The sequence below is a fragment of the Scleropages formosus genome, chromosome 5 (assembly GCF_900964775.1).
Source record: "Scleropages formosus chromosome 5, fSclFor1.1, whole genome shotgun sequence".
Lineage (NCBI taxonomy): Eukaryota > Metazoa > Chordata > Actinopteri > Osteoglossiformes > Osteoglossidae > Scleropages > Scleropages formosus.
Genome location: NC_041810.1, coordinates 26946345 through 26954178, shown reverse-complemented (window position 1 = coordinate 26954178; position 7834 = coordinate 26946345). Strand labels below are relative to the sequence as shown.

Sequence of the window (7834 nt, the reverse complement as noted above, 5' to 3'; positions counted from 1 at the left end):
ATTACCCAAAATAAATAACCATTCAGTTGACATTCACAAATGTAGCTTTGCTGGCTGAGCCAGTTTTAAGAAGTGTAGATCTAGACGAAAAAAAGACCCTGGAGATACTTAACACTAGTATGTGTGTTCATCCAGGTCACCTTTATATAAATATGTGTATCTGGAATGCAACCCTATAAAGTGATCTGTCTCTGCGGTGACTTACCATATTTCCTGAAGCACAAAACATATGCGGAGTCTTCGGGAGTTGAAATCGGGATCAAACAGCTTTTACATGATTCATTAGACCTTGAATTTCTTGCGACAGGGAATGGACGGACATGCTTTTTTGTTTTTTATATATACCTCTGTTTGTTTTGTTTATCTGTTTATTACTGAAAAGTGCTCTGAGGCAACTTATGTTGTCATACTGTATAAAATTAATTGAACTCAACTGAATATTTATCTCCACTGACTCACCAGACCTGTGACTCATCTTTAATCTCCTTGCTGCACTAATTACTGCTGTAGCTCAGTAGCTTGATGTCAAAAAAGCAAAAACAATTTGGTCAGTATTGTCCAGAAAGACAGACATTTTAAACAAATATTGTTTATAATTTGTAACATTTATATAAAAGTATATAAAACAATGTTTTTAGCACAAGTAGTGGAGAGCAAGCACATTTTCCCTTCTTATAATCAGCAAACCAAAACCCAGTGCAATAAAGGTAACATAACATGCAGATCATAACTGCAATGAACACAAAATATCAGGGTTTTGTAAGTGCATTTTTTCAAGAGGAGGTCTTGTCCTCCCCAAGGTCGCTACAGATTGCCTTGACAAGTTCTTAACCAAGTTGTTGCTGCCGAGAGAAAAGCTAGCGTCTAAACTTGGGGAGCGGACCCCTGAGGGCTTCTGGGTCAATGAAGCATTGTGTGGCCTTATCTGCCTATTGAATGGAAACACGTGATGCTCTCATTTACAATGGCAAGGAAGGTTTGTGAAATTGAGTGTACACCCTCCAGGCCTTTGGAGGCCCTCCTACAGCCTTGTTCAGCTTTCTAAGCTTATTAGCAGGATTGAAGAGTTCCCTAAAATCCTGGCAGAAGGACTGGCTGTGCCTGACTAACTCCTGTGCGAACCTCACACTTCTCATGGTATCCACACCATCAATGATTCCTGCTAAGATTTCCATGGTAGATATCGGGGTATTTACTGAGGAAATATCCAGTAGTTGGCTGGACAAACACAGAAGCAGATGGATTACTTTGGCAGATCACTTTGGCAGAGCTTACTACCTGCTGCCAAAGTGATCTGCCAAAGTAATCCATCTGCTTCTGTGTTTGTCCAGCCATCTCCTAAACACCTCAGACAAGTTCCTTAGGTATATAATTGTTTTTTTTTTTCTGATGTTTTAATTCTTAAAAGGAGAGTGTGCAGAGATCTTGAAAATTCTTAGTCCTCAATGTATAGAGATGACAGTGCCACAAGGTAGTGTGTTTTAAATGACATCTTTCTAACTAACATCCATCCATCCATCCATCTTCCTCCGCTTTTATCCGGGGCCGGGTCGCGGGGGCAGCAGTCCGAGCAGAGTCCTCCAGACTTCCCTCTCCCCGCACACCTCCTCCAGTTCCTCTGGGGGAACCCCAAGGCGTTCCCAGGCCGGCCGGGAGACATAGTCTCTCCAACGTGTCCTGGGTCTGCCCCGAGGCCTCCTCCCAGTGGGACAAGCCCGGAACACCTCCCCAGGGAGGCGTCCAGGAGGCATCCGGAACAGATGCCCGAGCCACCTCAACTGGCTCCTCTCGATGCGGAGGAGCAGCGGCTCTACTCCGAGCTCCTCCCGGGTGACTGAGCTCCTCACCCTATCCCTAAGGGTGCGCCCAGCCACTCTGCGGAGGAAACTCATTTCTGCCGCTTGTATCCGCGATCTCATTCTTTCGGTCATGATCCAGAGTTCATGACCATAGGTGAGGGTAGGAACGTAGATCGACCGGTAAATTGAGAGCTTCGCCTTACGACTCAGCTCCCTCTTCACCACAACAGACCGGTACAATGATCGCATTACTGCGGACGCCGCACCGATCCGTCTGTCAACCTGCCGCTCCATTTTTCCCTCACTCGTGAACAAGACCCCGAGATACTTAAACTCCTCCACTTGAGGGAGCAACTCCCCCCTAACCCGGAGGGGGCAATCCACCTTTTTCCGACTGAGAACCATGGCCTCGGATTTGGAGGTGCTGATTCTCATCCCCGCCGCTTCGCACTCGGCTGCAAACCTCCCCAGTGCACGCTGCAAGTCTTGACTTGATGAAGCCAACAGGACCACATCGTCCGCAAAAAGCAGAGACGAGATCTCGCGGCCACCAAAACAGACACCCTCCGTTCCCTGGCTGCGCCTAGAAATTCTGTCCATAAAGATAATGAACAGAATCGGTGACAAAGGGCAGCCCTGGCGGAGTCCAACATGCACCGGGAACAGGTCTGACTTACCGCCGGCAATGCGAACCAAGCTCCTGCTCCGGTCATACAGGGAACGAACAGCCCGTAGCAACGAGCCCCGAACCCCATAATCCCGAAGTACCCCCCACAGGATGCCACGAGGGACACGGTCGAATGCCTTCTCCAGGTCCACAAAACACATGTGGACTGGTTGGGCAAACTCCCACGAACCCTCCAGTACCCTAGTGAGGGTATAGAGCTGGTCCAGTGTTCCACGGCCAGGGCGAAAACCGCATTGCTCCTCCTGAATCCGAGGTTCGACTATCGGTCGAATTCTCCTTTCCAGTACCCTGGCATAGACTTTCCCAGGGAGGCTAAGGAGTGTGATCCCCCTGTAGTTGGAACACAATCTTCGGTCCCCCTTCTTAAAAAGAGGGACCACCACCCCGGTCTGCCAGTCCAGAGGCACCGTTCCCGAACTCCACGCGATGCTGCAGAGGCGTGTCAGCTAAGACAGCCCCACAACATCCAGAGACTTGAGAAACTCGGGGCGGATCTCATCCACCCCCGGAGCCTTGCCACCGAGGAGTTTTTTGACTACCTCAGCAACTTCAGCCAGGGTAATGGACAAGTCCCCCTCCAAGTCCCCAGCCTCAGCTTCATCTACGGAAGGCGTGTCGGAGGGATTGAGGAGATCCTCAAAGTACTCCTTCCACCGCCCGAGAACATCCTCAGCTGAGGTCAGCAGCGCACCACTTCCACTGTAAACAGTGTTCGTGGAACACCGCTTCCCCCCTCTGAGTCGCCAGACGGTTTGCCAGAATCTCTTTGAGGCCGACCGAAAGTCTTCCTCCATGGCCTCGCCGAACTCCTCCCAAGCCCGAGTTTTTGCCGCGGCGACTGCCAGAGCCGCGCTCCGTTTGGCCCGTCAGTACCTGTCAGCTGCTTCAGGAGTCCCATGAGCCAGCCAGGCCCGATAGAACTCCTTCTTCAGCTTGACGGCATCCCTTACTTCCGGTGTCCACCACCGTGTTCGGGGATTGCCGCCGCGACAGGCGCCGGAGACCTTATGGCCGCAGCTCCAAACCGCCGCCCCGACAATGGAGGCACGGAACATAGTCCATTCAGACTCAATGTCCCCCACCTCCCTCGGGACCTGGTTGAAGCTCTGTCGGAGGTGGGAGTTGAAGACCTCTCTGACAGGGGCCTCCGCCAAACGTTCCCAACAGACCCTCACTATGCGTTTGGGCCTGCCAGGTCTGTCCAGCTTTTTCCCCCGCCATCGAATCCAACTCACCACCAGGTGGTGATCAGTTGACAGCTCAGCCCCTCTCTTCACCCGAGTGTCCAAGACATATGGCCGAAGGTCAGAAGAAACGACTACAAAGTCGATCATCGACCTCCGACCTAGGGTGTCCTGGTGCCAAGTGCACTGATGGACACCCTTATGCATGAACATGGTGTTCGTTATGGATAAACCGCGACTAGCGCAGAAATCCAATAACAACTCACCGCTCGGGTTCAGATCAGGGAGGCCGTTCCTCCCAATCACGCCCCTCCAGCTATCACTGTCGCTGCCCACGTGGGCGTTAAAGTCCCCCAGTAGGACGACAGAGTCCCCAGTGGGAGCGCTTTCCAGCACGCCCCCCAGGGACTCTAAAAAGGCCGGGTACTCTACACTGCCGCTAGGCGCATAAGCACAAACGACAGTGAGAGACCGTTCCCTGACCCGAAGGCGTAGGGAGACGACCCTCTCATTCACCGGGGTAGACTCCAACACATGGCGGCTGAACTGGGGGGCTATTAATAAGCCCACACCAGCCCGCCGCCTCTCACCTTGGGCAACGCCAGAATAGTGGAGAGTCCACCCTCGATCGAGAAGAGTGGTTCCAGAACCCAAGCTGTGAGTGGAAGTGAGCCCGACTATATCTAGACGGTATCTCTCAACTTCCCGCACCAGCTCAGGCTCCTTCCCCACCAGTGAGGTGACATTCCAAGTCCCAAAAACCAGAGTTGGCGCCCGAGGTTTGGGTCGGCTGGGCACTCGGCCCCGACCACCGCCCAAATCACAATGCACCGCATTGTGATTGAAAATTCTTAGTCCTCAATGTATAGAGATGACAGTGCCACAAGGTAGTGTGTTTTAAATGACATCTTTCTAACTAACAACATTATTTAATGATAACTGAGGTATTAGCAATTTAACTGCTATTATGTAGATCCGTTGTGGTCCTTTACATGTGTAGACATTCTTTCAAGGTCTGTCACTCACCTCAGGGGATACGCTCAGACGGTGACGAGGGCGCTTTCAAGAGTCTCTGTGTTTATGCCGTAAGATCACAGTGCAACGTATCAGGGTTGGTGATAAAATTGCCCTGAGACCCTTTACTGCTATGCTGGAGGACATATTTTCTAAGAGTAGATAAGGGGTTCCAAACCATTCATGTTGTAATGTTTTACAGCCATCTCAGGAGTTTGGTCATCTTAACCCCTTATGATGTCACCTTGCTGACCATATTAACATTACAAAAGATTTCTTTCGGAAATAAGATCTGAACAATAAGGAACCTGCACTGGGGCAGCAGGTAGTGTAATGGCTGAGCTGGTGCCTTGCAGTATCAAGTACCCATGACTGAATCCTGATTATTCATGATTGAAACCTCCTGTTATAGCACCCTAGATCAAGGTAACACCCTGAACTAACAGTAAAAAAAATACCCAGTTATATATACGGGTGGTCCCCAATTTACGATGGGGTTACATTCTGTGAAACCCATCGGAAGTGGAAAATACCGTAAGTCAAAAATGCATTTAATACACCTAAAACACACCTCTGCATGACAGACTAGGAGATGCGGATTGCTGTCGCTACCCAGCATGCCGAGCGCGTATCGCACCACATATCGCTTGCCCAGGAAAAAATCAAAATTCAGTGTACGGTTTCTACTGAATGTCTATTGCTAGCTCACCATCGTAAAGTCGAAAAAATCGTAAGTCGAACCATCGTGAATCGGGGACCACCTGTAAATGAAAAAAATCATTTAAGTTGCTTTGGAGAAAGTGCCAGCTAAGAAAGCAATTGCATTATAATACGGTAACAAGCTGAGATTCAGAACTGATTGACTCCAGTTATTAAACCTTCTGATAAGTGGAACTCAGAGGTTTAAGCTGGAGTTAATGTCTGTGCTAGTTCAACTATGTACCAGATGTACCACAGGCTATCTAATCTATTACTGGACGCGAAAGAGCTGAACATGAGCGTCGGAGCTTTACTGATTAATACGTGATGCATGTATCATAGAAACAGACACCTCCATCAAAATATTCTACCAACCAAAATTTCAGTAAGAACATCCACTGAGGACATGCTGCTCTGGACCCTATTTCGTGTTGTTGCTGGCGGCTGATGGGTCACAGAAAAACAGGCCTGTTGATTTCAGGAGAAAGCTCAGGCACATGATGAATGGAGAGCCATCAAGAGGAATGCAGGAGAAGTGACCCACAGCTCCACACACATGCACTCTCTGCTGGAACAGATGATTACCGTGACCTTCAGATACACAAATACAAAGGAACCAATCTTTGCAGAACACCCACGCGACATTTTTAAACACCGATTAACCATCTGCTCCTCTGGTGTATGGATTCAACCAAACAGCAAAGGCTTCCTTGTGCAATTCTACTTGTTCCATTGTGTCCCAGATTAAGCCTTTCTTACCAATAAAGAACTGCCATCGACTCGAGATCCAACTTTGCAAGAATCAATAAATGTCCTTTATACACAGTAAAATTTCATCAACACAAATGCAATGCAGTTGCTGAAAATTTTGCTCCTAGCACAACAGGAATGTAAGGCTGGATGGGGGATTGGAAAGCAAATTTAAAGCACCAGGTAGCACAGTAGCAATGTGGTTAAGGGAGCAGACTTCTAACCCGAAGGCTGTTAGTCTGACTCTTGCGCCTACCTTTGCTATTATAACCTTTCACTTACCCTGGACTGTTCTAGTAAAATTTACCTTGCTCTATGCATGGGAAATAATTTGTAAAGCTTTTGAAAAAAGTGTCAGTAAAGTACCTAATAAAGGTAAAAACATTTTATGTCTGGGCAGTAAACATATTAATTTGTCTGAGACTCTTCAACATGGACCAGTCATCCATCATGACTGTGAAATGTGGGATTCAAGTGCCTTGTTCACATTTTTTGTCGTTCGATTTTCTGCAATTTACTTTGAAGGACATCAGCAGGAGCTGCAGTATAAGCGTTGGCTGTAATATACAGTATCCAAGGAGGTCAACTGAAAAGGAAGGCACCCAGTGTAATACTTTAGGCTGTGACACTTCCTTCCTCTTGGGGTCATGGCAAATGAGCCAAAGGACCCAGGATTACAGGCTCCATCAGCCACTGTCAACTATAGTTTGGCTATTAAGGCAATATAATAATATAATATGTACACTGCAAATTAACCAAATACTACTTTTATATACGTGTGCAGATAAACAATGCCGTTGGTGTACGATATTTTCCCTACACGGAAACACAAATTTTACGCCTTGTCGCTTTTGTGCGGTGAAGGCTACACATGTTCTTTATCTGTGCGGAGAGAAATTGAGGCACTTTCAGACACAAAGAGCGAATAGAAAATAAAGCAGCGTCAACCAAGAACTTCTGCTACAGGCGATGGGCTCTGACCCTGGAAAGTGAAAGAAAGTTCCCAGAATTCAGCGTGCCCTCCTTTAGTACACCGCAGTTCTGGTGAAACTGCTATTTTGTCGGTCCTGGGTAATGATGGTCATGCTTCTTCATACCTGTTCCAGAATCTCTCAGACAGGGAGGGATTTGTACACATGAGAAAGTGTAAGATTCTACATGCATCCCGGACAAGATGAGGGTACAAGAACACTGGGATTATACATTTAGCTGACACTTTTCTCCAAAGCAACTTATAATGTTGAAGTGGTACTTATTTGCACATTTATATAGCTGGCTGGTTTTACTGGAGCAATTTAAGATAAGCACCTTTCTCAAGGCTACTACAGCCAAAGATGGGGATTGAACCTACCACCTTTGGATGCAGAGGCACTAGCACTAACCACTACACTACCAGCTCTGCCTGAAAATACTTTTACTTTCAATGAGTTATTTATTAAACATGGAATATGTACCATTACTGAACAGTTGACAATTAAATTCATACCGCAATTGGTCTCTAAAGACCCTGACCACGAAGGGACTTGAACCCTCAATCTTCTGATCCGAAGTCAGACGCCTTATCCATTAGGCCACATGGTCTATATGCCTTATGAAAAACATCTTGATATACAATATTCAAAAACAGAGATAAACTCAAGCACTAAAAGAGATAAAGCAGCGATAAATCTGAACACCACTAAATGTTTATTAGAGGAATA

At 47.4% G+C, this 7834-nt stretch overlaps 1 non-coding gene across 1 annotated transcript; it reads right to left on the bottom strand.

Moving 5' to 3' along the window:
- Positions 1-7642: 7642 nt before the first annotated feature.
- trnar-ucg (transfer RNA arginine (anticodon UCG)) lies at positions 7643-7715 on the bottom strand. Its single transcript has one exon. It is a non-coding gene; the product is annotated as a tRNA-Arg (tRNA).
- Between the last annotated feature and the right edge of the window lie 119 nt (positions 7716-7834).